This window comes from Aquila chrysaetos, chromosome 17, assembly GCF_900496995.4.
Source record: "Aquila chrysaetos chrysaetos chromosome 17, bAquChr1.4, whole genome shotgun sequence".
NCBI lineage: Eukaryota > Metazoa > Chordata > Aves > Accipitriformes > Accipitridae > Aquila > Aquila chrysaetos.
In genome coordinates, this window is record NC_044020.1 from 20946490 (window position 1) to 20973666 (window position 27177).

General features: G+C 43.6%; 1 protein-coding gene across 3 annotated transcripts in view; it reads right to left on the reverse strand.

The window, feature by feature from the left end:
• The window catches only part of TSPAN9 (tetraspanin 9), a 192056-nt gene extending 167078 nt beyond the window's left edge, over positions 1-24978 (reverse strand). Inside the window, exons 1-2 of one of the 3 annotated variants that reach the window (XM_030040921.2) lie at positions 24837-24978; positions 14079-14123 (exon numbers count right to left, since the gene is read on the reverse strand). The gene's annotated coding sequence lies outside the window, so the exon portion shown is untranslated. Of the gene's footprint in view, positions 1-12030; positions 12108-14074; positions 14124-24836 lie in introns of those variants that run through there. The other 2 variants (XM_030040922.2, XM_041129613.1) reach the window with 2 other exon arrangements.
• Between the last annotated feature and the right edge of the window lie 2199 nt (positions 24979-27177).

A 27177-nucleotide genomic window follows, 5' to 3' on the forward strand; every position in this document is an offset into this window, starting at 1 on the left:
TAGATTTTTAGTTTTTAAAAGGACTGAAAGAAATAAAGGAAATTACTTCCTAAAAATAAATATTGTATAATAGGTGGCTAACAAAACTCCTTTCTTCTGGTAATGAAAAATGACAACTCTTCTCCTAAAGCTGGTTTTCTGAAAGAACTGAAGTGTTTCAACCGCCCTCTAGTGTTAAAATTAATGCAAAGGCTAGCCAAGAGGAAGACTAAAAGATACTTAAGAAATTAATTATTATGGTGCCTTGTTAACCTCTGTAAAGCTAAAAATTAAAAAGCAGATTTTTAAAAGAACAGTAGGTTTTCAAACCTTCTTTGTAAGGTGCAATTCTGCCCATCAGCAGCTGGCTTCTGCCCCTCAGCAGCTGGCTATGTGAAATTATGGGAGGTTTTTTTACTCAAATTCAGCCCTATATTTCTATGAAAACTGAAAACAGTGTCCAAGGAGAAGTTCTGCCTGATGCTAAAGAAGGAAATGATTAGAATTTTAAAAGAGAAAAGAATCAGTCATCTATTTCCATAGCCTAAGCTGTAAGATAAGCAAACATTAAAACTAAAGGAGAACTACTGGCTTTTATAATTCACTTTATTTAAAATAAAGTGTTTATATATAAGCATAGCTGAAAGAGTCTCCTTCTCCTCCTCAGGCCCCACATATGAATTTTAACTTGAGTTTAACTAGCATGCAGAACAAGGAAAGCTCAGAGGGAAACCTTCTCTGAAGGGCATAAAGCCCTTTAGCAGCAAATTAAATGAAATCCTGAGCACCAGTAACAAAATAAAGTTAATATGCCAAAAAGTGAGACTCCTAAGAATATTAGGTACTTATACAAGAAAGAGTAATGTTCTAACAGCTAAGCTATGTAATGGGCTAAAATAGGAAAATACAGATCAAGGATTTAATTACTAGGAAAAAAAATCACTACCACATTTGGATTGCTACATCAAATTCAGCCAGGGTTACTACTGAAGGAGTCGGGGCCCAGTCTAAAACTGGATATAATGCACATAGTTCAATGGAAATCAGCAGATCCATTATTCATGGATGGGTTTGTTGTATGCAATACAGAGCTTTTACTCTGTGCTAGTACTGACCAAGTTTGCTGCAGAACCAGTGACAGTGTAATCACACTGAGACAGTGCTGTTCCTGATCTAATTAATTCTGCTGAGAGATAAGGGTGATTAGCTCAGCTGTAACACTGTAATAACACATCTACTCCTCTTTCAGGACTTAGATAATATCTCCACGTGATACCATAGGTGTACTACTTCAGCCAGCAATAACCGAGGATTTTCATGTGTACTGCTGTCTTTGCAAGATCGGGGATTGTATTTACCATAGCCTACCAGCAGGCCTGTCACATCATTAAAACCTGTATTACATCTAGTCCAGACCTGCGGTCTCAGGAAAGTCAGTAGACTGGGTTGGAATGAGTAGACCAGGGAAGGAGAGGCTGGCAGGTCTTTGATGGCAACCTCCTCGAAGTACAAGAACAGTCTGTTCTACTACTCAGGAAATTAAGTATACATATAGGAGACTGGCTTGGCTAAACAAGGAACATAGGACTGAGCTCTAATGCAAACAGGACGTTCACAAAAGATAGAAATAAGGGCAGGTTACAGAGGAGGAATACAGAAACCCTGCCTGGCATGTAGAGTGCTGCTAGGAAAGCCACAGCTCACCTAAATTTGAAACTGGCTAGGGACATTAAGGGCAACAAGAAAAGCTACATTAGCAGCAAAAGCGTAAATGATGAAAACATAGGCCTGCTGGGGGGCAGATGATACAGTGTCAGCAGATACAGATAATGCTGAGGTTCTTAGTGTCTTCCTTGCCTCAGCCTTCACAAGGAAGGTCTCAGGTCCCTATGTCTAGAGAGAGGGTTCAAGGAGGGTAAGGACTATCAGTAGCAGAAGAGAATCAAGTCAGGGATCTCTTAAAAAATCTCAACCCTCAAGACAAGATAGGATGCATTCTAGGGTGCTGAAAGAATCGGTCAATGTAATAGCAAGACTGCTCAATATCATGTTTGAAAGCTTGTAGGGATCATAGTAGGTCTCCCACAACTGGAGAAAGGCAAACTTTTAACCTGTCCTCAAAAAGGGAAAAAGGACAATCCGGACAACTACAGGCTGGTCAATCTCACTTTGGTACCTCACAGAATCATGGAGGTTGGAAGGGGGCTCTTGAGATCATCTAGTCCAGCCCCCTGCTCACACAGGGTCAGCTACAGCAGGCTGTCCAGGATTGTGTCCAGCTAGGTTCTGAGTATCTCCCAAGATGGAGACTCTGCAATCTCTCTGGGCATCCTTTTCCAGTGTTTTACCATGCTCACAGTAAAAAAGACGTTTTTATTGTGTTCAGATGGGATTTCATGCTTTATTTGTGCCCATTGCCTCTTGTCCTGTCAGTGGGCGGTACTGAGAAGGGTCTGGCTCCCTCTTCTTCATCCCCCCGCCCCATCAGGTATTATATACATTGATAAGATTTTCCCCCCTTCAGCCTTCTCTTCTCCAGGCTGAACAGTCCCAGCTCTCACAGCCTCTCCTCATCTGATGGATGCTTCAGTCCCTTAATAATTTTTGTGGACTTTTTCTGGACTAGCTCCAGTATGTCCATACCTTTCTTTTGCTGAGGAGCCCACAACTGGACACAGTACTCCAGATATGGCTTACCAGTGCTGAGCAGAGAGGAAGGACCACCTTCCTCACCCTGCTGGAAATGCTCTTCCCAATGCAGTCCTGAATGCTGTTGGCTGCTTTTGCCACGAGGGTGCATCGCTGGCTCATCGTCTGCTTGTCGTCAGCCAGGACCTCCAGGACCTCAAGGTCCTTCTCTGCAGAGCTGCTTTCCAGGTCAGCCTATAGCATGTACTGGTGCACGAAAAAGGTATTCTTGGAATATATTTCTGGGCATGTGCAGATGCTGTTGGTGAGTGGGAACAATCAACACAGATTTACCAGTGATAAATCATGCCTGACCAACTTGATTGCCTTATATGATAAAACGACTGGATTTGTGGACAATGGGAGAGCACTGGATGTCATTTACCTCAGCAAGTCTTTTAACAGTCTCTCACAGTGCTCTTGTTACCCAAATTATGACATTACAGTCTGGATGGGTGGACAACTAGATAGGTAAAAAACTGGTTGGAAGGTTGGGCTTGAAGAATAGTGGTTGAAGTATCATACTCTATGCTGGAGGCCAGCAACCAGTAGAGTATCGCATGGGTCCATCTTGAGGCTTGTCCTGTTTAACACCTTTATCAATGACCTGCAGAAGGTGACACAGTACCGTCTCATCAAGTTTGCAGAAGACAGCAAACTAGGGGATGCAGTCAATATGCTCCAGGGCAGGGCTACCATTCTGAAGGACCTAGACAGGCCAGAGGAACAGGCCATCAGGAAAGGAATTCTGCTGAAAAGGATTTGTGGGTCCTAGTGGACACTAGGCTGAAAAGGAGTCAGAATTACACTGTGAAAAGCTTACTGGACTGTATCCACAGGAGCGTACACAGTAGATAATGGAAGTGATTATTCTCCTTTACTCAACACTGTACTAAATCTGGTTTTGGGCCTCCAGTACAAGAAAGATGTTGATAAACTTGAGCAAGTCCTGCCAAAGGCCACCAAGGTGCTCAGGGAGCTAGAGCACTGGATCTGTGAGGAAAGGCTGAGGAAACTGGGCTTGTTTAGCCTGAGAAGGCTTTGGGGGAACATAATAAGAGACTTTCAATTCCTAAGAGAAGGTTGCCAAGAACACAGAGCCAGGCTCTTTATCAAGGTATATGGCAGGAAAACAAGAGACAATAAATCGAAGTTACCACAGCACATAAAAAAATCACTGAAGTACTGGAACAGTTGAAAGGTTGTGGACTTTACATCCATGTAGGTTTTCAAGACCCACCTGGACAAAGTCTGAGCAACCTAGTCTGAAGTCAGCATTGATCTTGCTTCGAGCAGGAGCTGGGCTAGATGATCCCTGGAGGTCCCTTCCAACCTGAATGATTCTGCAAGTGACGTCACCTTATAACCCTAACCACAAGGGAGTCAGGGGTATCATAGATTCAATGCCCTTTCTGATAGCAACATCACAAACATCAATATTTATTTATTTTTGGGTGCCCACCACTCTGAAGCCATTGCACTTATAAATGCTTTTAAAATGGTATTTGAAATGGCATTAACATCTGGCATATGCCTATACCAGGGTTTCCTGTTCTGCATTCACAAGGAGTGCTGGCATATGTTTGTAGCATTGAGGAATGTTTGGGCTGCCCACCCACAGCTTGTGTGCTTAGTTAGCAGCATTTATTTCAAGAAAATGTAAATCAGTGTCCCCACTCCTGCATGTGCTTCCTTCAGTGCAAACATACTGACATGGGTACCAAGATGCATAAGGTTGTATAGACACAAGCTTTTAATCTGGCTGGAAGCAAGTCTTTGGAAAGCTTCCATGACACAGATGGCTTGGCCTGTGTATCACCTCTGTAGTGCCATTATCCTTACCGTATCTGCTCCATAAGATTAGGTAGCATCTTAGCCTCCATGAGCATGAAGGCTGCCAGTTGTAGAACAGTGTCAAGTATCTGACCACAATAGTCAATGATGGGACCCACATTTAGTGTCGTTAATCTAGATTAAAACTTCATGTCAATCATGAGTAGACTTGCTGACACAAACTCTGAGAGCAGCAATAACCCAGCAGGGCCAAACCAAATCACTGCCTGGAATGCACAGTCTGATGTAATACTTGGCTTTCAGTTGCTCCCATGACTCTCAGTTACACATATAGAAACAGTCACCCGCATTACACAGCTACTTTTGTTCAGCAGTTTTGTGAAATCTGTCAAAAAATTCAATGCTGTTCACACCAGTATCAGCAGTAGGCATTACATCACAGTAAGCACCCCGGATCTCTGAAGCACAGTTGAACATTTAGGAGGACAAAAGATAAATACAGTTTTAAAACAGAGAATGATGTTTATAAATATTTCATAGGAATGTCGAAGTCTCTAAAGTAGAAGAGACCAGAGTTCATCCAGTACAGAAGTTTCAAAATCACTTTGCTCAGCTACATACACACTGCTGCTTTATGCACATTCTCAGCATGATGATATATTCCGTTGCATGGGCATGCTCAGATACCATAACCAGCACATGTACCATCCTTTGGGAATCTCTAAGTTAGTACAGCGTCTAGTCTGGCATCCATCCACTTTTACAAAACAACTCATCTAACCCAAAGGCCATTTCCCATCATCTTTGTTGACTGTCCCACAGCTGTGGGCAGACTAATTCCTCAGGGGCCTGCAGCCCATTTCCTTTCTCTCTTTTTCCTGACACTCCCATAATGCACCCCCCATTGCATGACAGAAGTTACTGAAATGGGAAGAAAATGCCTCCGTTTTTGCTGAATAATAAACACGCATCCAATCGCATGCAACAAGCTTCCCATCACATGGTGACGCACGCACGTGCCATGCTCTTACAGTAGCAGAAGTTCACCGGTCCCTTGACAGGAACTTTGTGAGCACCGTGGTCAGATCGGAGCAGACACACCATGATGCACAGCCTGCCGGTGCTTCACTTAAGAAAATATTAGATCATGTGCGGTCTTGAAATGCCAAGTGCTATACTCTTACAGGAAGGGACAAGAATCTCATAGCAGTCAGTAAAGAGAGAAATTGTTCCCACTTGAAAATCCCTAATTAAATCTATTCTCCACCTATTAAGTTCAAGAGCTGAAACCAAACATTTAATATCCCTCTCCAAGTAGGATTTCTTGAGTATTATATTTAGGTATTCATTAACTCACTGTACCCCCAAACTGTTTTAAAGGCACTAAACTCACAGCCCTATGATCAACCTTGATGATGACTTCTACAATCTATAATGATGGTACGCTGTATGAAAAGAAGTACACAATTTTCTCTCATTGTTTTTTCCCATCTTTGAGTTTCAGTGAACCTCCCCTTCTTGCACATGACAGAAAGCAATCAAAAGCTTTAAGAACCTTGGAAGACTACCAAATTAAAAGATACAACGGCATGTACAATAATACTGTGCATTTTCAAGTTTAAGTACTTACTTCATATGTTTGTTCTGATTGGGTATCCATGGAATTATGATAATGCAAATAATAAAAGTGCATAAGGTGAATTAACAGATGTTATTCTGAAACAAGGGTACACAAATATATCTACAGCTTTCTGTAAATTGAGTACAGAGAACAAAAAGTGGACAAAGTCACTAAACAGTGTCAGAATTTTAACCTATAAAAATGTTGAAGATTAGTCTTTTTCTCTCTCTTTACATACCCCCCCCCTTAAAAGAGAAAATTTCCATGCCCATACTACTTTATTTCTTTCCACATACTGCTACTATCTTCTCATTCATCTAATGTTCATCAGCCTCATTTAATATATTTCAAATTTGGTAGCTCTGGATGCTTTAACAAACAGGAATTTGTCTGAGCTTGGCTGGATTCCCTCAACTGCACCCTCATCCACCAGTTGTACATGACTGGTACTAGCCAACTGTAAACCACTGTTCCTGAACAAGTAACAATTGTTAAAAAAAAAAAAAAAAACCAAAAAAAATCACAACATAGAGTTTAGTCTATGTATTGTTCTGTGCTGCTATCAAAGGAAGCACTCGCATGAAAATACAAAAGCAGGAAACATTTAAAAAGTACATTCCTTGGCACCAGCTCTTTGCCAGCTTAAGTCTTCATTGCCTAGCGCATCATACCAATAAATAAATAAAAGATGCACTGTGGGCAGCCTTAAAGCAAAAAAACCCAAACAAAACCAACACAAAACAAAAACAAACAACCACCCCTCCCCCAAAAAACCAAACCAAACAACAAGCAGACTGAAGACTAAAGCAGCAAACACTTGTGACTTGTAAAAAATCTTAACAAAGGTCAATGTTGACCCCGACATTTTTATTTCAGCCATGAGCTTTGAAAGACAGACATATACAAATGTCAGTTAAATGCCAAAGATAAAATATAGTACACTTATAGAGCCATACTCACTGTCTTTCCACAAATTCTCTTTTTTTTTAATTAAGCAACAAGGTTATAATAATAAATTACAAGGAAGGATACCAGTTTTGCTAGTGTACTCATTTTCTTATTCAAAACTGCAAAATATCAATATTCGGTTCATTCCTGGAGTCCTCTTCCCACCTTGCATGTCTCTGGAATGACCCAAACAGCACCAAATATCATAGGTGTGACTGGACAAAGAGCACACTTGACAGTTTTTCCGTATGAGGTCTCCCACACAAAAATCAACTCTTAGCACATCTTTACTTTCTAGTAGGTCAACAGAACTTAGAATCACAAGCTACAAGAAAAAAAACAGGTTTAATAATGCATATTTTAAGCAACCCTGCTCACCATGCTTTAAGTTGTAGAGCAACCATTAAAAAATTAAAATCAAAATAGGGAACAAAACGTACACATCACAACATGCAGCCTTCACTAACTTCTTCCCAACTGTTTCTATATTCTTTTTAATATGTACAAGGCATGTAAGAAAAAAGTAGGAAATGCTGTCAGAGAAGCATGTAACACTTAAACATAAAATAGATACATAAACACTATTTAGGCTAAAAATAAAACCCTGGAGACAATATAAACTAATTGTTAGACATATTTTTAAAAGTATGCTTATAAAAAAGCAAATACAATTTAAAATCAAAAGCACTTTAAAAAATGACATCTGAAACGACCTAGTTTTCTGTTTTCACCTTAAATTGCACAAACACTTTTAAAAGATTACAAAAATTAACATGACGAAGATGTAATAGTATGACAGAAAGATATCCATCATGATATGAGTTTTGCCCAGTAACTTGTATTAACATACTTATTATTTTCAGCAGTGTTGTGTGACAAGTCCATCACCCTTCAGCTTGTTTAGGCTGAGAACAATCCAAAATAACTACAGTGTCAACACTCCGTGTGTGAACGCTCATGCTGGAGACAGAGCCCCTGCAAAGTCTGATTGTGCTTTAAGCTTACTTTCTACCCAAATTCAAACTAACTTTTCTGTAAGGATGAGTTCGTGCTTCTGCAACTGCTCTCCACAAAGCTGTGTCATCTGTCCTGCTCAGAGTCACAGGCACCGAATTCTATTTCTGTTCTTAGCCCTGCTCGGTTCACTCTGCATGCCCACAGCTTCTCCTGTCATTCTTACTACTGCTAGCAATGTACAGTCAAGCCTGACTTAATGCTTGTCCCTGGAACAGAAGGAAAAAATAAACACACAAAGGCAAACCAAATGCTAGCAACGTTGGGTTCAAGTTTTATCCATCTTGCATAGCATCAAATAGGTCAGCTCAAAATTTTTGCTGCTTAACCTCCTCCTGGTCCACATGACAGGCTTTTGTCAGTTGGTATGTCTTTCAGTTTCCATCTGACTTCATTGCCTGGCTTTGTTACTGAATACTTTATTAAAATCCAAATAGGTTTTATCAACCCTCAATTCAATGCAATAATTGAATCAGATAAGGGCCTGGGATTTGCTTGATGCAGCCCACTTAGAAAAAGAAGTTTCCTGATGAATTACTTTGGGGAATCTCTCCACGAGCCTCTGAAACCCACTACTGAGGGCAAGTTAGAGGAAATACAATAGGCTTTCCATCTCTCATCCTGAGCTCTATATAGCAATAGTGCATTTATGCCATACTTTTCCCATTAATAATACTGCTTTGTGTTATCTGTCCTCAGATGTTGCACACCAAATCTTAGCTAACTGACCATTTGTTTCCTAATTCCCCCATTTTCCTTCTTAAACGTTCCTGGAGTGAGGACTTTAAAACAGGAAAAATTCTACGACACTAGGTCAATTAATCTCCATGTCAGCCTGAGGGCAATATAGAGGCAGGCAGTGAAGGAACTAGCAGGATGGAAAAGATAAAATAGCTGAGTAGCATCCTTTAGTCAAGAACAGCACAGGGCTGAGAACAAGCTAACAGCCTCCAGTACTGCAATGGTAGGAACACAAAGGCAGATGATTAATTAGCTCGATAGAAGGGAAAGAACTAGGATTAATGGCTATTCTTGTTACCTACATATATCCCCTACTTTTTTTCAAAAGCACTGAACTGTCAGCCCAAGCAATGGGCTTGGCAAAAGCCTTGGCAATGACTTCTACAATCCATAATGATACACTGTACAAAAAGTATAGGGTATATCAGGAAAAGACTTGTGCCTCTGCCTGGGGGAAACCTAGCTGCCTGAGGGGTACTCAGCTGCCTGAAAATCTGCAGCAAATGAACGAAAGTGCCAGGAAACACATTAATAAGAAGTGATTTGATATTAGCTCTAGAGAGGGCTGGAAAGTTTAAGGTTTTCCCCTCACCACCATCTCTAACCTCTGCGATACTACAAATGCTTCTGCTGAGTGACAGAGGTATCCTTTCAAAAATGATGGTGAGGAGATCAGGGCTACTAGCAAGGAAAGTAGGTGCAGCTCCTGAAATTCCCACCTACATCCACATGGAGCTACAGACAGATACGTGACCTAATTTGTCTCCTACACTGAAGGAAATTGTTCAGGGATTATAAGGGAAATTATTTTATGCAAACGATAATGAAAGTTTTGGTACTCTAATAAGTTCATTTTCTTGGTTCCTTAAGACAAATACACCTAACCATGCATAGCCTCTCTGGAGCTGAGCAGCATAAGCATGACATACAGAGCAGACATGAACAGCTGGGTCAAGAATTTAAATACAGCAGCCAAAAAATCAGAGATCAAAGTGGGTTTGAACTGATTGTACAGAGAGCCTCCAGTAGAAAATGCCTAAGATCTGACAATACAAAGGCTGAAAACTACTGCTTTAAGAAATTGAATTTAGTTCACAGCTGTCCAATAAGCTAGCATATTAACATATACACATCGCTATTAAAAATGAGGCCTTTCCATTTCACCACAGAGATGCAGACAATATGCCGCATGCAACAGAACAGGTACCATGGACCAGCTCTGACCAGAGAGAAGCAACCCCCAGTTGCTTTCAAAGGCAGCCATGGTCAAGAACTGCTCTATGGAAGGCAGCTGGGGACCACAGCTCTGTGGGAGCTTGATGACAAGCAAAAGGGACAACAAGCTAAGGAAGAGCAGAAAATGGTGCTCCATTAGCGACCACATTCCTCCATGCCTTCTCTCACATGACAAATGAGTAAGAGACAGCCTCACCTCATCATTCATAAGGAGATTTGGTTATACATGTCACTGAAGACTCAAGTGAACATTTTTCTCTGTATTAAAAAACTTAAATAAAAATCTACCTGTGGGAGAGGACCACAAATCTGATATTCCAAGGGAGCAGAATAATTAAGAAAACATGTTTTCTTGATGACAGTGGTAGCACCAAAGAGAACTTCTTAAGTTAACTAATGATGGGGGCAAATATTCCAGGTTCAAGCAACCTGAGAAGAGCCAGTGATTAACTCTTAACAACACCTCTGGGACAAATAATTTTCCTTTCCCCATAACTAATTTATCTTTTGCCAGTGGGGTGCTCTCATACATGGAGGTTTAAGTTTATGGCACCTTAAAGCTTAGCTGTATCATATTACTTAGTAACTTACAGGACAGGATCATTTACAATTCTGCCTCAAGGCCTCAAAATCCAGTTTAAAACAGAGACCCCTGTAAAGGAAATTACCCTGACCTGGCCAAAGGCCAACCCCAAGGTCGCTACCCAGAGGAACTTTCTTTTCCTCATGCTACCTTAGCAGGACTTCTAATAATGATCCTGAAGACCTGATCTAACATTACCCATTTAATTGGACAAGCTTGTCATATGACAAAGAACAGAGATTGATGACAAGAAGTCACTCAAATCAGACACGAACGAGGTCTTGGCCCGACTGTGGAACACCCCAGCACATTACATGCATTTTATAAATACATGCCTTTGACACAACCGGGTCATCAAGTTATTTCTGTAACTATAAGACAGCCAAATAAGTTAACTAAATCTGTTATCATACTTCTCCTTCTCACCTTGCTTGTCTGATCTCATTTTGGATTAAACTTTACAGCCTGTATTTGTACAGCACTTCCCAGGCCCTCCTCCCTGTGCCTCACTCTGCTGGGTGAAGTACAAACAATTTGGGAGCAATTACCCTGCTCACAGTCCAAAACAAACTAGACAAATGAAAAACAGATCTGCCCCAGTGAGGTATCCAGGGTCACCCTAGAAGATCCCACAGTCTACTGTGTAGGTAAGGCATAGTGCCAACTTGCCCCCATACAATAGCACCTCAAACATTTAAAACCCGTTATTCAATACATCCTATATGTTAAAACGTCCATCTCATTTAAAATGGCTGCCTGCCAAAAACATACTATCACAAAGCATCTCACACACCTTTTTGATTCTATTACACAACAGTGAAAACAATTAGGGCTCACAGTACTTTACAGACATTTTAAAAAAAAAAAATCACAGTAAGTGGTGGTTTTAAGATACAGCTGAAGACCATCTCCACTAATCAGTCTAGGTCTGACTTCTCTACTGAGCAGTTTCCTACAACAGCTTTTGCAATACACTGCATTTAATTTTGAGTGATGAGTAGGAGTAATTCACTCAACTTCAACACCACATACTAGCAAGGCATTCAATCATTTTATTTTAACAACAAATTTATTGTTCAGATACTAGAAATTCAAGTCTGGCAAGCTTTTTAATATGCTAAGTATGAGTACGCTTCATAGAAAGTAAAAAGCACATTTCCCATTCTGCTCAGCATGACAAAGTCCTATCTTCTGAGCAGAAATGGACACCTCTGAAAAGAAAATCCTTGAATTACAGTAAACAGTATCTGAAATCCCATAGCTAACACTGACCATAGCAAGGTAAAGAAAGTGAGGTAATTTCTAGACCTCCATTAGATATGGGATACTAATTTTTTCAATCTGCTGTGAAACAGATTTCAGTAACATAATGGAAAGGGGAGAAAATCGCATATTATCATGCATGCAAGAAAAATGTTTGAAATACCTTATTTATCTTCTCTCTCTGAGGAATGTGGATCCTTTTGTACTCCTTGATGATGTGATTCACAGATCAGCGTTCTGGGAATCAAGCCTATGCCCATTTACCAGGGTAATATGATCATTTAGCATAATTAGCATATGATATTTCAACACTGCTATGGACTTGGACCACATCTGAAATGTAAATATTTGCCAAACGGTACATCCTAGTGCCCAGTGCTACATAATGGTGTAACTTAAGACACTCACTTGATGTGCTTTCTCTTCTGGGGGCAGAGTTAAGGCTGCTGTGGGAATTCTCACTTTCATAACATAAGGCAGTTTAAACATTATAGATAATGTTACATTAATTTCTGCAGTATCAAATTTTAAAGGGGTAGAAACAAGATGAAAGAGCTCACAATACAGCAATCATTTCAAGTGCCACAAGGATGAACAGAAAGAACTCCTGGAGCAAATAACAACCATTTCAAGCTTCCCCAACTATCTTTTCCCTAGTGTACTCCATCACCCAAGAGCAGAGCCCAGCTTTCCTAGGACACAGGAATCCACAGAGCACCATTCAGTATGATTCAGAGCATGGCACACATGCAAAAAGTAATCAAAAAAATCACTGCAAGATGTAAACACACAGCAGCCTTACAGGAGAGACGTTTAATGCCTAAGCCAAGGCTTTTTGTAACTGTCGTAAATTCTACAGCATGAAATGTCATAGGTTATCTCACATACCGTAACATTTTGTCTCACCTACTACAAACACAGATGTTACTTATATCAATGCCTAACACCCCCCAACTATCTCTTTGTTCTTTGTCTTGCAACAGAAATATCCAGAAGCTATTCACGTCCAATAGCAAATGTGCGGATTTTAAGCTAGTTTTACACCTCTTATTAGTACACCTTATTACTAATTTTTTCTCTCAGAAACATACAGGTCCTACAAGTGAAGTTTTCCACAGCAGAATAACTTGACATTGAAAATGGCTCTCGGTATATGTCTCAGTTCTCCCTTATATAAACAGTATCCCAAGGTCAGTGCATCTTTGCCTTATCCCCAAGACTGAGTCATTGTGTGGCATCACCTGTAATGATCATTTACACAAGAGTAAAGGAAAGCTTCGGCATTTCTTCTTCTTAGCCTCACCTAACATGTTCTTTGCCTTTTCCCGTTGCAGGGAGATTTTTTTCCTTCACAGACCATAATCTCTCATCACTCATCCCAAAACGTACAACAGTAGATGTTCTTTGCCTGCAGTTGCCTTTACAAGTTTTATACAAGCAGCACAAAAGTATGCAACAGTCTTCGGCAAGCCAAGTGCAAGAGTGGACTATTAACTCTCTGCTGCTCCCATTGCTAGGACCTACCAACCTGCACTCCTTGCAGCCTTTGGCAGAACATGTGGCATTCAGCAGAAAGGTGGCTCTCACTTTGCCTTTCCCTGAAGGACCAGAAGTTGCTTCCTCTATTATGTCAGAAACACAATGAAAGGTAGGCAGTGCCACATTTTCCACTCACTTCTTAGCCAAGGCTAAATCCCCGTAGAATGTAGGGAATGTAAAAACACAAAGCAATAGTCTCGCAGCAGCACTAGGACACCAAATATGAGGGTAACAGTGGGTCTCTCCAAGATGAGTCTATTTTTCCAAGCCTGTTTATAAAATTACACTTGCACAAAAGGACAAAACTTATATGGACTAATGAAAGTGCTATCAGTAGGAACGCTGTTTGGTTCTTCCCTGCTTCCTTTCCCTTCAAATGTCAGACAGGTAAGAAAACAGCGGAAGAAGAAAATTTGCAATATAATGGAAGAGAATTACTGTCCTCCTCTGTTACATTTCCTTCGGTACCTACAGCAGCACTTGGAGACAACCCCACCAACCACCACATTACTCTGGACTCAGTCAGCATTTGTGGCAAGAAAATAACAGATCACAAGAAGGTTTCATAAGGGCTCAGTGTTGGCCCAACACATCTCCCCTTAATGTCAATGCGAGCAGCATTAAAGATCAGATTGACTGACTCCGAGTATCCTTCACAGAGATCTTACTTACTTGAGGTAATTGGATGTACGCCAATGGAAAAGTCGCAGACCAAACCTGGAGAGATGAAGAAGACCAAAGTGAACTTTGTTGCCTTTTGGACCCACCTCCCATCACAAACATAACTATCTCAAGAGGACAGAAAGAAGGGGGCGGGAGGGAGGAACAGGAAAAGTTATGTCAAATCCCACCTGCTTCTGAACAAAAGGAGTAAGTCTGAACACTGGTCTCCAGGGCGTAATATACCAATTTCATCTGGACTCAAATTTAAATAATGCCAATAGGCAAAATATTAAAACAGACTCACAGAAAGTAAAGGGAAAAGAGAGATTAAAGGGAAAAGCAAAACTTATGTGTCAATTAAATCAGAAATAGTAGTCAGAAAAAGCCAATGCTTCTTCCCCTTTGCATTTAGGTCCCCTATCATCACCAAGACACCTGGTGACCTGTTTACAGCAGCAAGAACAGAAATTAAGCAAGACCTCCCCTGCTGAACTCTTCTGCACTAGTCCCAGTTTCTGACTGGTCTCATCTTGGCTTCTAGTACAACAAACCACGGCTGGAGTGAAAATCACACAAAAACAAACAACATAAAGCACCCCACTTTCTCCAATTCCATACCAGTACTTTCAAGGCTGCACCAGCACCACCCCAATGTTAGAAGGGTGCTACAAAAATTGCAAACTGACAAGAGCAAGACCAGGACTGCCTCCAACCATGCGGAGGAGAGACACAGAACAGGACCATCTCCAGTGTTTAAAAGCCCATCAAAATTATGGCAGTTGCATACAAAAAGTACAAGCTGATTATTAAAAAAAAGTGATTATTCACCAAACTTGGTCAACCAAAATGTTTCCATTATTCCACTGTTGTTGGTGGTTTTCAAATGAATGCTTTCCCTCAGCCTGCCTAACTGTATCAAGTAAGATTCTAAAACACTGTTTCCAGAGTCTAGAAGCCACTAAAAGTACTCAAGCATATCTATGAGAAAAACATTAATTTCTAAATGTTTTCAGATTTCTGATATAAGGCATTTTTTAAAGGTGGATAAGAAACCCAATTTCAGGAATGGTGTTTTCAAAACTAAATATTGCCCCTTTCAGAACAGTAAACGTGGAGATAATTAGTTGCCTTCACCTTCAATCTTTATACATCCAGTTTTAAAAATTAATTTACCTCAGATTAACCACTGCTTTTGTTGCCAAGAGAAGGTCTTATTGATTTCACAGTTCACACAGTCTATTTACTATATGTGCTGGAGCACATGGACACCTCAACATATCATACACATCAGTTCTATACAACTTCCATAAAGTGAACTAATACTGTATGAACACTAGGCTCATCACTGATGTCAGGCTCTATGTCAAGCACATGCAGGCAACCAACCAACCAAACTAGCTCCCTAGAGACAGAAGAGACAACAATTTCAGCAACTGAATTAATCATATTGAAGTCAAATGTGGCTTAGCAAAAAATAAAACTAAAAACATAAAAAATTTTCAAGAATTAAATAATCCAAGTTTCCCACAGTTCCACTGCATAGATGTTGGCTAGTTAGTCAAACTGATGCCACACACAGTATGCTGTCAACTACATTTAAAGATGAACTTCATTCACGAAGGACGTAAGCCTGTTAGGAACACAGCATGATCTGCAGAAAGAAATGGTCTGAGCAGAGTCCCTCAAGTGATGTGATCCAGTACCAGGTAGTGGTCCTAGCCACATCAGAGGTACACTGCTTGGCTTGACATAAGCCAGGTCTATACAGTAAAATTAAGAAAGGAAAATCAAACACTTGCAAGAAAACTGTTAGAGGCAAGGGCTCTTGCCATAGACCAAGGCAAATGTTGGTAACAAAGAAACAAGAACCTTCTGACAGACCAGAACTGGTGAGATGAAAATTCACGGGCAGATGCAACTGAAGAGCTCAGTTCATGCCCTCCAAGATTCACTACAGGGCTCAGGTAGGTACAAGGTTGTTGCAACAAATGATGATGCAAGGAACAGGCATTCTGCAAATCCTTCAAAACTTGCATCTTTCACCATGTTGTCTACACGAGTGGGGAACTGTACTCAACAGCCAGGCAATCTGTCCAATCCACTGTTCACAGCAGAAGGAGGTCAGGAGACAGGGCTGCCTTCTAAACCAGAAGTCCTATAACATGAGGGCTAGCAAAACCTAGAAGAAAATGTGGATCTTTTCTATTCTAGAAAGCTCAGTGATTGGTAGGCACTTATCTCCTGATAACCGTTAGGTACATCACCACACTTAGTCCTCTAAAATAAAGCATACTTGTCTTTCAGTTCCTCAAATCATGTCCCAAGGGCAAGCAAAGTCTGCTTCTGCAAATGGATGCCTTGGACTAATGCCATCAGCACCAGGTAAATACCTACTTTGGCTGTCACTGACAGTTTCGAGTTTGCTGTGGGAATATTTTGTACCTGAAGCATGGGATGCATGCATTTTATTAATAAAATTAAAACCTACATCTCTAACCACTTTCAGGTCTTTGAAACAGTAACAAGGCTGTCTAGTGATCCAACCAGAAACAGCCTGATAGCTATCTTCTTCTACTGACTTAAGAAGAACATGGAGCAAAGAACATAACCTCTCAGTGCCTCTTAAGAGTAAAGGAGAGGGATGCCTTAGCACCTTCAAAAAAGGCAAGTGCCTTTAGAAGATTTTGAGAAGTGACTTTCAAGTTTAAAAAACAGAGAAATGAAATACTATTTGCTAAAGCAGGAAGAAAGGTGGAGATTCCTGCAGAAAGCAACATTTCTCTTTAAAGCTCTTTAAAAAGCAGTTCAGAAAAAACAACTGCATATCTAAATGACTTGAACTAGTTTTGTTTCTCTTGTTGTGGTTTAAAGTAAAAACAGCTAGGAAGAAATTGACTACAGACAACAAAACAGAATGTGTGGTTCTTTTACCACAGAAGGAACTTCCTCAGCTCTTCAAAGAGGAATTGATGGAGAATAGAACGAGAAGGAAGCGTTGAAGATGGACACTAGACCGCTGGACTTTTTGCTTTCATAGAAGAGCGCAAGATGTTGTAGAGATTGCTTCAGGGTCCCTGGAGTAGGAAATTTCAACTGGTACAGTAAGAAAAGGAAAGCATAATAGGAAAAAAGAGAAAGCACCTAATGAAGGTGATTTTTTCAGGGAAAATTGACTGCTTTAAAAAAGATGTCTTGAGAAATTATTTTAAGAAAAATAGAATGAAAAGGGGGAAGTAGTGTAACTCTTGGGAGATATTTTCTGGTGACCATCCACCATGAAAGGGTGGGACAACACGGAACTTGGAAAACTAAAAGCCATGTAGATGAATTTACATTGGTGTGGGAACTTAAGACTCTGTTCTTATTTCCTCCTCCTGGTTCTCCCTAGAAGATCCCTTCTCTGCTTCACAGTCCTTCTCACTTTGCCTTCTGTATTTGAAAAAGAGAACAATTCCAAAAAGCTCCTGTTCACAATGAAGTCTCTTCCTCTCTTTCATATCCTTCTACGAATCACTGGTTCCAGCAATTGCTTTTACCATGGCTTTCTTATCCTAATCCATGACCACATTCACCTGAAATACTGTCCCGGGTCTTCCCTGTTACCCATCTGAAACAGGAGAAGCTTCACAGTGTAGGATCCAGCCCATCTTCCATCCTGAGTGGTTGTGAGGGGAATAAGTTGGAAATTTTTCCAGAGATGCAGTTCTGCCCCCTTGCTCTTCATCTTTTAAGCACCAAATACCTCAGCAATAGGTGCTGACACAATTTATATCCTCCCCATAGTTGCCTCTGCTGCTATTGATAGTGTCCCAGGAGCTATGAAATGCAAAAGTCTTGCCTGTCCTGCCACTTTCCCCATTGCTGGGAAACAGATCAGCAAGAGCCTTTTTAAGACTCAGAGCAACTGTTACTTGGCAAAACTTCGTGAGACAGCACAGCAGCACTGGAGAGATCCAAACGCTCTGCTGTATGAAAGAGAATCACTTTATTTGTATTTGGAAGGTTTCTTTTACAGGCTTTTAAGCCAGCCATTTAGGTTTTTATGTTACAAGGAGACATGCTCCTGTCTGCTTGTTAGTACAGGTCTCTTGATTGCCAGAGCCATCATCCCATTCCCCTGATGGTATTTTGCCCACATGTATATAAATACGTATAAACAATACTCTACACGCTGTCCTCCAGTGGAAACAGCATACTAGACATTCTTAGAACGTTGCTATCAATCCTTCACAACTTCAGCTGCACCTCCTTCAAATGAAGCAAAGTAACAACCTTCATTCGCATAAGGTTACAGTCTTAACATAAAACGCAATGCAAAGCTGATTTGGGGATAAGCACATATGTGAGAAATCACAAAACTGTTCAAAATAAAGCTAGCTGAACATCCTGGGCAGAACCACCTTAGGCTGAACTGTATGCAGTTAGGGGTAAAAAACAGCAATAGACACAGAGAAAGGAAAACATGCTTTCAAAAGCATTCTTGAATCATTTAACATTTAGAAATGAGCAAAGCCAAATAGAAAGTCTCCTGGCCTGTGCTCAACGTGAGTTTTGAGTACGGCTGCAACCACCATAAAACCAGTGTTTGTCAACATACTGCCATAAGGCACTTGAGGAGACAGCAGTCACTACCAAATTGCAAAAGACCAGCAACACTAGAGGAACACTAGAGTATGCAATGCTGTCTCTCAGGCTTTGCCCCTCTATAGCCATATTCATTCGGAAATTAGTAATGATTACTTAGAGGTTATAGAGAACAGTGCAACCCCTGAATACAGATAAAACTACCAGTGAGAAAGTACTACTGGTCTAGCTTTGTCACAACATTTTCTTTCCTACAAGTCCTTTCCACCAGTGTCCTAAACCCAGGATTCCTTCAACTTCAAGCCCTGCCTCCCTCAATCCTTCAGGGTGAGTGACTTTAATTAGGAGTGAACTTGAAGGACACCAAATACAGGAGAGCACACAGAGCCCTTTGCTCTCTAGGATTTGAGTTGATCCCCATTCCCTAGGACAGTCACAAGATTTTGAGCTAAGTCTCCTTCAAACCTGCTGGCTGAGACATTTCAGCTCTCTGTTCAGTGTACCACCTCATCCTTCCTTTCCAGTCCTTCCTCCCAGGGGAAGGCCACAGACTTCCTCTCCCTTAACCTATTCCCTGCTCAGGACTCCTGCATTTTCACTTACTCCCCCCCAAGCTCCTTCTCCAGTCTAGCCCTGCCTCCTCCCCAGACACACCACATAAGGATAATACAGTTCTTGTGGTCCTATGCCTGCATGAGGTTGATATACTCCAACATACCCTTATTATGAGTATACACAGACCAGTCCAAGCAGTTGTAAATCAGTGAAGATTGTCCACAGCAAAGGCAGCTCTACTTCAACAATATCAGTGTAGAAACTAAAGCTCAGTTAACACAGTTCAGCTTATTGTAGAGACATGCAGAGACTTGGCGTCCGAAACATAATTGGCTTTTCACTAGTTAATGCAGTTTGTTTCCTCTTTTGCATTTGTAACAAGGATCATGGAAATAAACACCCTAGCTATTAGTCACTTCCACCTTCAGAAATATCAGGCATTAGAACAGCACGACACAGTTTGCATCGGAGAGGAGAACTCTGACAGCAAAAGGAAAAAGTGCTTTCAAAAGAAATAAGAAAAAATTTCCTGTTACACCATTTGAAACAAAGAATAATGCAAACTTCAAATCTTTTAAACTGATGTTACTACTTCAGTGTTATCATAATATATTACAACATCATATTCACATCACTGCAAAGAAATGCTAAGCTTAATTAATACCTTTGTCCACTTAAAGGCTTATTGGAGCATATGTTGATGATTTAGTCTGCCTCATCTCCCTGGAACTATCCCCAGAACATGCCTATCTGTTTTATACTCTTGATTTCAAAAGCTTTTCAACAATAGGATTTTTTCACCCTTCCTCAACAGGCAGTTTAACAGCCTAATACATCTCACTGCCACCAAAATGCAGTTCATTACCTACTGGGGATCCCACGTTTCCTATCCTTTCCTCTTTGTGAAGCACTGAGGTCAGATGCCTCCTGTTTTACTGTGCTTGCAGACAAGGCAAAAGCAGCAGGGCTCTGCCTAAGGATCGTGCCTTATTCTACAGACTCTAGCCCTCAAGGTTTATTTTTGACAGCAATGAATGCAAGTGCTTGGAAATATCAGAAGAAACAGTTTAATAAAGCCTGAAGAGCAAAGTGCTCTCAAAAGCAGGCCGAGAAGGAAAGGTGAGGTAGGGGCTGAAAGACAGTTTAAGCACAGTGCTGTCTGACTGTGGCAATAACAATAGACAACTCACAGAGATGCATGACCTTCCCAAAAACACCTGTGCAATGAGGAAAGCATCCAACATCTTTCACTGGAGAGCAACATCCTGCCTCATTACAAACACACCACAGTAAGTATGTCACTGAACCAGAGAAAGTGACCCACGAGACTGATTTGATGTTTTTTTCACAGGAAACATAGCACTGACATTCAGGAATGCAAGTTTCATCTGAGAGGGGCTACAAGGAGCAGCAGAAACAGTCTCTGGAAGTCAGCTTCAGGAGACCAGGAGAGATGAAGAAGAGGAAGGCCAGAGTGCACTAGTGATAGCTCTTTCATCTCCAATAGAGCACTTTGTTACACATGAGCAAAATATAGGAAAGCTTGTATCTTCCCAGTGAGCACTACTCCTCAAAATTAAATTCTAGCATGCATTTTACTGAGCGAAGGCAGTTGCTCAGCACATCCCTACTTCACCACAATTTCACTGCCATGTACAGAGGAAAAGACAAAGACCTATTTCTGATCCACTCACATTCTCTCGGTATTGCTAAGCTGGCCCTACCAGGCTTGACCCAACCCTGAGGTCCGTTAACAACCACGCCACAAGCAGGGAAATGCTCTGCTGATCCTGACGTGTTTATTCCATCTTCTACAGAGCCAAAGAAGGTAACCCTCAGGTAAGAACTCTTCCCTGATCATGCACTGTCTTTCCCCAAGCTCAGCACTATGTTTTATTATCATCACGCTTCCTACATGAATTTTGAAAGAATACAGCTTGACCTATTCCAGAAAGCATCTTTAAGTGATGTTATGCTAAAAAGGCACTTTGTACACTGAGAATCACTGAAGGAAAGCAAGTTTTCAAATAGAAAGTATCTTCAGCCCCCCTGCCCAAAAACACACACACACCTTTCCAGCATAAGCCTTTAGCATAGCAAGGAAAATTTTTAATTTAATTTTTTAATCTTAACAGCACATCAGTATCCTAAAACCTTTCTCCGTTTCTTCACCTGTGGTGCTTACAAGTATTGCCATAGTTTTACACACCTCCTTCCTTCTCAGACCAAACAGCTGCTTGATCTTAGGATCAGAGAATTCACGTTGGAGCAGGCCTGAGGAGGCTCCACTCCTGCTCTACTCTACATAGGGTCAGCTATGAGGTCACCACAGGACTTTATCCACTCCGGTCTTGAAAACCTGTAAGAACAGACATTGCACAACTCCCCCTGGGCAACCTGTTCCAACACTTGACCGTCCTCGTAGCAGAAAAGGTTTTCATTACATCTGGTCTGAACCTCTTGTTTCAACTTACATTTGTTGTCCCTCAAGCAACCACCACGTACCAATGTGAAGAGCCTAGCTCTGTCTTCTTGATAACGTCCTCTGAAGCACTGGAAGGTTACGACAGGTCCCATCAAAGCCTTCTCTTCTCCAGGCTGAACAAGCCAGTTCCCTCGGCGTATGATCCTCACAGCGCACCAGGGCCCCGAGCCCACTGAAGGGCCTTTAAAGGCCCTCCCCTCCACCCCACTCTCTGCCCATGGCCCCAGGGGCTCCATTCAAGCTCTGCCTTCGGCCTTCAGTCCCTGCCCCAGCTACGTCGTAGGGGTGCCTGTCTCCAGCCATGCCCGTGTCTGGCCACGGACCCTGCTGATCCAGACGCTGACCCACGGCCCGACTTCCTCACCTGACCTCAGACCCGCAGCATCACTATAGACCTGCTCAGCGGTAACCGGACTGTGCCCGACCCTAGTTACCATCACTGGGCCTGATCCCGACCTGCTGATTCTCACCTCGAGCTTGATCTCGGACCCGCCTTATCACCACAAACCTGCCTGGCGATCCACACTCTCGCTTGGCACCGGCTGCTTAACGCGGTACCACGGGACAGGGCCCTGGCTGGTGGGGCACCCGCCTTGCCAGCTGGGTTACCGCACTCGGCTCCCAGTTCCCCATCGCTTACCAAGGGCGACGGTATACTGGCTGCAGTCTTACTAATATAGCCCTGCTTATTGTTGGTCGCCTTTGCTTCCAGGGCACACTGCTGGGTCATGCCCAGCTTCTTTAAAGCATTCTCATCTCTTTTTATGCATCAATAAATGTAGGGACATTCTCGCAGCGTAGAAAATCAATGGGGTGTCAGTCACTTGCAAACAGCCCCATTCTGAAACGTGACAAAAGTGAAAAACTGAGATGGGTTTTCAATTGTAAAACCCAAGTGCAAAAGGAATGTTAACGTACTGCTTCTAAAACAAGCAGCCTCTTCTGATCAAGGCCCAGCCCACTCCGCACCAGCTCTCACACAGTAATACTGAGACAAAGTCTTGGACTCTCTAGGGCAAACTTGCTAGTTTCACATGTGCCACAAATGTGAAAGTAACTCCTCCAACCAGTGCTGCAGCCTCAATGTTGCTTTGCTGTTTTATTTTGTGCTGTTCCCATGTTTCATTTTGTTACTGCAATTTTTTAGTTTGTGTATTTGGGGAGGGAGGGGTTAAACACTAAAAATGCACAGTTGTGTTGGAAATACCCTCACGGACAGGCTGAGGTTTGGCATGCTTTGGAAGAAAGTAACTTAAAATAGCAAGGAAAGCAACGACTGTGGGATATACATCTCTGATGGCTATTTTCTGTTAAAATAACCACAATAACTAAGATAACACTGACATTCCCAGTTAACCCTCTACCCTCCCCAAGAGAGACGAACCAGTATCATTCTAACCTCAGAGCTTCATCTGAATAACGCAAATGATGCTCCATTAGTTATATTCTGACCTCAAGGTCTTCTCATGCAGCTTTATTCACGAGAATTAGTTTTAAAGAAAGTGCTGACGCCCAAAATCAAATTTGCCGTAAGTTCTACAGCCCTGTTATAGAAAAGACCTTCTCTGTAGGATTTGCAGTTTGAACATCACATGTCTAAAAAATACGAGAGGGAAAGATCTGGACGCAGAAGCTACATTAGCTCCATCAGTTTTCATTCTTGGAGCTCAGAAAAAATGCAAAATGGAAGCAAAGGGCATATAACTATGAAGACTGATTTTTTGTCCTTGGTGTTATCAGCCACATGCACATCACATTGCTAATTTATCTTTTGAAATTTTTTAAAATCAGTGGGTGCTAACTTTGGCCCCATATTCTATGCTGATATAAGTCACACGAATACATTTCTTCAGTGGTTATTATCCTTTGCCATTATGCGCTCCGGCAATAAAGAACCTCATCCATCAACTTAACAAATAAACCATTAAAACTACCTGTGGCACCTGTTACTAAGAACTTTGCTACAGTAATACATTAAGTTTTGGCATCCACAGGTAAAGTTTAGGCCCATCTAGGAGTAACAACAGCACAAAACAAACCGCCTGATTTGACTCTCATGGCTGTTCTGGAGAATATCCAGCTTTTTCCCAGGTGACTTACCCCAAAGTCTTAAAATAAGTACAGTGCAGTCAGGTAGGAAAACCAGGTGCCCCCATTCCTAGCCCTGCGGTTCAAACCACAGAACTATACAGAGTAAAAGCATAGAACAAAAGAGTTGATAAAAGGATTAAGTAAAGAAATGCAGCTTTATTCGCCCTGGTAGTCTAGCTTTTCCCCCCAAAACAGCATCCCCATACCACGGGTCCTCCTCTCTGCCCACGGAGCTCCCACCTCCCATCGGGAGCACGGTGACAGGCGGATATCCAAGATTCAGCAAGAAAAGTTTCCAAAAGCTTGAACAGGAAAAGGCAAAGCTGGAGTCAAGTTTTACATAAGAAGGGGGGAAGGCAGGAGCTGTCGGCACCGCTCTGCCGGTGGCTGCCGAGGAGAGCCGTCAGCCCACCGGGGGCTTGCTCCCCCATCGCCCCCGGGACCGCAGCCCCCTCCGGCCACCCGGGCTTCCCTCCCGCACTCCCACGCGTGCTCTGCTCCCCGCGGGGGCTCTTCCACGCTCCCACCCATCCAAGGCTCGGCTCGGCGCCCTGGCACCCCGCTGCAACCTCGGGGGGGGGGCGAGCAAGGGGAGCAGAAAGGAAGCCCCCCGCCTGCCAGCAGCGCTGCTGCGGGCGTTGTTTTCCCCGGCGGCTGGGAGAAATCCCCAGCCGAAGCCATCTGCTCCCGTGAGAGATGGGCAACGCGGGCTCTTCGGCGGGGAGCAGGCGCCGCGGGGCTCGCCTCGTCCCTCCGAACTTAACTTTCCTGTTTCCGCAAAAATTACACAGACACTGAGTGGGGGGGGGCGGGTATTGTTTTCACCACACGCTCCCCACCGCTACGAGCCACCCGCACCCCTCCCGCACCCCCGGCCCGCCCCGCCCGCCGGGACCCCGCCGCTCCCCCCGCGCCTCCAACCGCCAGGCCGGCGCCCCCCGCCACCGGCTGCCCCCCGCCGCCCCGCTCCCGCCCTCGCCCAAGGCCGGGAAGACCCCGCAACCCTCCGCCGCCCCCCCCCCACCCCCGGCCCCCGCGGCGCCGGGTCTCACCCGCGCGTCCCTGGGCTGGGCCGGGCCGGGCCGGGCCGGGCCGGGCCGGATGGGGCCGAGCGGCGGGGGAGCAGCGGAGGCACGGCAGGACACGGCTCCAGCTCCTGCCAGCGGAAACGGGAGGAGGGGCTCGGACCGGCGCTACCGAGCGGGGAGGAGCTGGGGGCGCTGCCCAGGGGAGGCTCCAGCCCCGCGGAGGCGGGGAGGCAGCGCCGCCGGCCCGGGCCTCCAGCGCGCCTCACGCCGCCCGGGCTGAGTCCGGAGCGAGAGAACCGCCGCCATCCCGCGGCGGATCCCCTCTCCGAGAGCTCTGCCTGGAGCCCGCTCCCCGCGCCGCCCACGCACCCACGGCAACCCCCCCGGAGCCGCGCCCCCCACCTCCCGGGGGGCCTGCAGCCTGCCAGAGCCGGCGGGCGGCGCCGGGGCCGGGGGCAGCTCGGCTGCCTCCCCTGCCCCGAGGGGCTGGCGGTTGAACGTCTCCCTCCGGCTTCGCGTCGGCGGGGGCGGCAGCCGCCCTCAGCCGTGAGCCGGCCGGCTGGCACGAAGGCAGCAGCCGCGGGCGCCCGGAGCGCTGCTGCAACATGGCAAACCCACGGCTGAGCTGCTCGGTGGTCCCGAGCCCGCGGCGGCCGGTCTGGTGGTGTGGCTTCTAGCACGGAGCTGGTGAGCTTGCCCGAGTCCGAGCGCTCTGCTCTGGCAGCTGCAGGCTGCCGTCTGCGCGGGACGTTACCTGCGAGAGAAGCCCGTGAGGGAGGTGCCCGGAGATCCCACGGAAAGTGCCCACCTGCCTTCCCCCGCGTGTCGGTGGAAGTGCAACAAAAAGTTCACGGACCCAACTTCACGCTGTCTGCAGCGGAGGTGTCTCTCCAGTCTTAACGCAGCTGGGAAGGTTCTGGCGCGGACCACTAAACAAGGTGTTGTGTGAGGGGGAAAGTAGCCTAGAGTTGGGGCAGAGATACCTGCAGAAAGAGACCCGTGCAGTTATGAACATGGGCCCCCTGGGGGGAACTGTATTTTACAGTGTATGAAGAGCAACTCAAGGCTCTTCCATAAATATTTCTGCAGAAGGAAGATCCGTTTCACGTTCCTAGGTCCCTTGTGTATTCCCATTTCCTTCTCTGGTGCTGCTCTTGTTGACACGCTCTCAATTCAAGGGCGTGTTCACATCAAATATATTCTCTCATACCTTCCGTTCTGTCCTATGTGGATTTTTATAAACCACTCGGTTCAACAGACTCTAAGCATCCTGGTGGTAGTGCTGCCAACACTGTCACCTGCCGTGTGTTTGTTCCTCTTTCGCCCAGAAGAGAAGCACGTGCAGCAGCTTTCTGTTCTTCATTTATTTATGGACAAAAGCACACAAATGTTGCTATGTGTTTACCTTAAAGCAAGCGATGAAGGAAATCTGTCTTGCAATGCAGCAGGAGCTGAAGAGATCTGTGGAGATATTTTCATTTGGTTCTTTGGTTGTAGGCTCCAAAAATGGTCCATCTCCTGGATGCTGTAGCTCAAATGCAGTAACTCCTGTTGTACGTGAGGACTGAAGGATCTTCATTCCCAAACGGTTGTCAGTCTTTAAATAACTCAGGCTCAAACTTTGGAGATAAAGACCCACTTCCTCAAAGATGAGCAGCGCAGGAAGCCAGTAGACAATGAGGACAAGTTTGACAGGTTTTGTGATGGTGTTATTGTTGTTTGTTTACTGTTTGTTTTAACAGAGACAGCATGATGTTGTGTTCTTTATCTGTTGGCATAAGCACAAGCAGCTTTATACCCAGGTATATGGGATTTGTGTAGTTCAAGTAAAAGTGAAAGATGAATAGGTGAAACCAAGTCCTCATTTGGAGTCTACCTTGGAAAGAAGGTAAAAAATGCTTGGGAAATAGATAAAAAATAGATGGGAGCTTTCTATGAAATTGACAATCACTTAGGGAAGAACTTAATGATCACTCTGAAACGGAACTGAAGTGGCTGATACTGCAGATGCACTTTCTACCAAGGGGACTGCACTAGGCTGCAGATCTCTTCTCAATATACTAGTAAGCTTAGGAAAGTAATCTCATTAGACTTTTGTTTCAGCTTCAAATAGCTGTCTTTCACATGAGACCAAAGCTAACATGGGGGCACTCTGATGTTGTCCATACAGTGAGGAACAGAGAGAGTTGCACATCATCAGCAGTATACTTGAATCTATGGCATCTGACCAGCAAACCTAAAGGCTACACACAGCTTTTGAGAACAGCTTTGAGTAGCTGCGTTTGAGGCATCTAGAAACGGACACACAGCTTTCCAGCGTATACCCCCTCTACTGTAACAGACAGACTGCTTCGGGTCCCAGCCA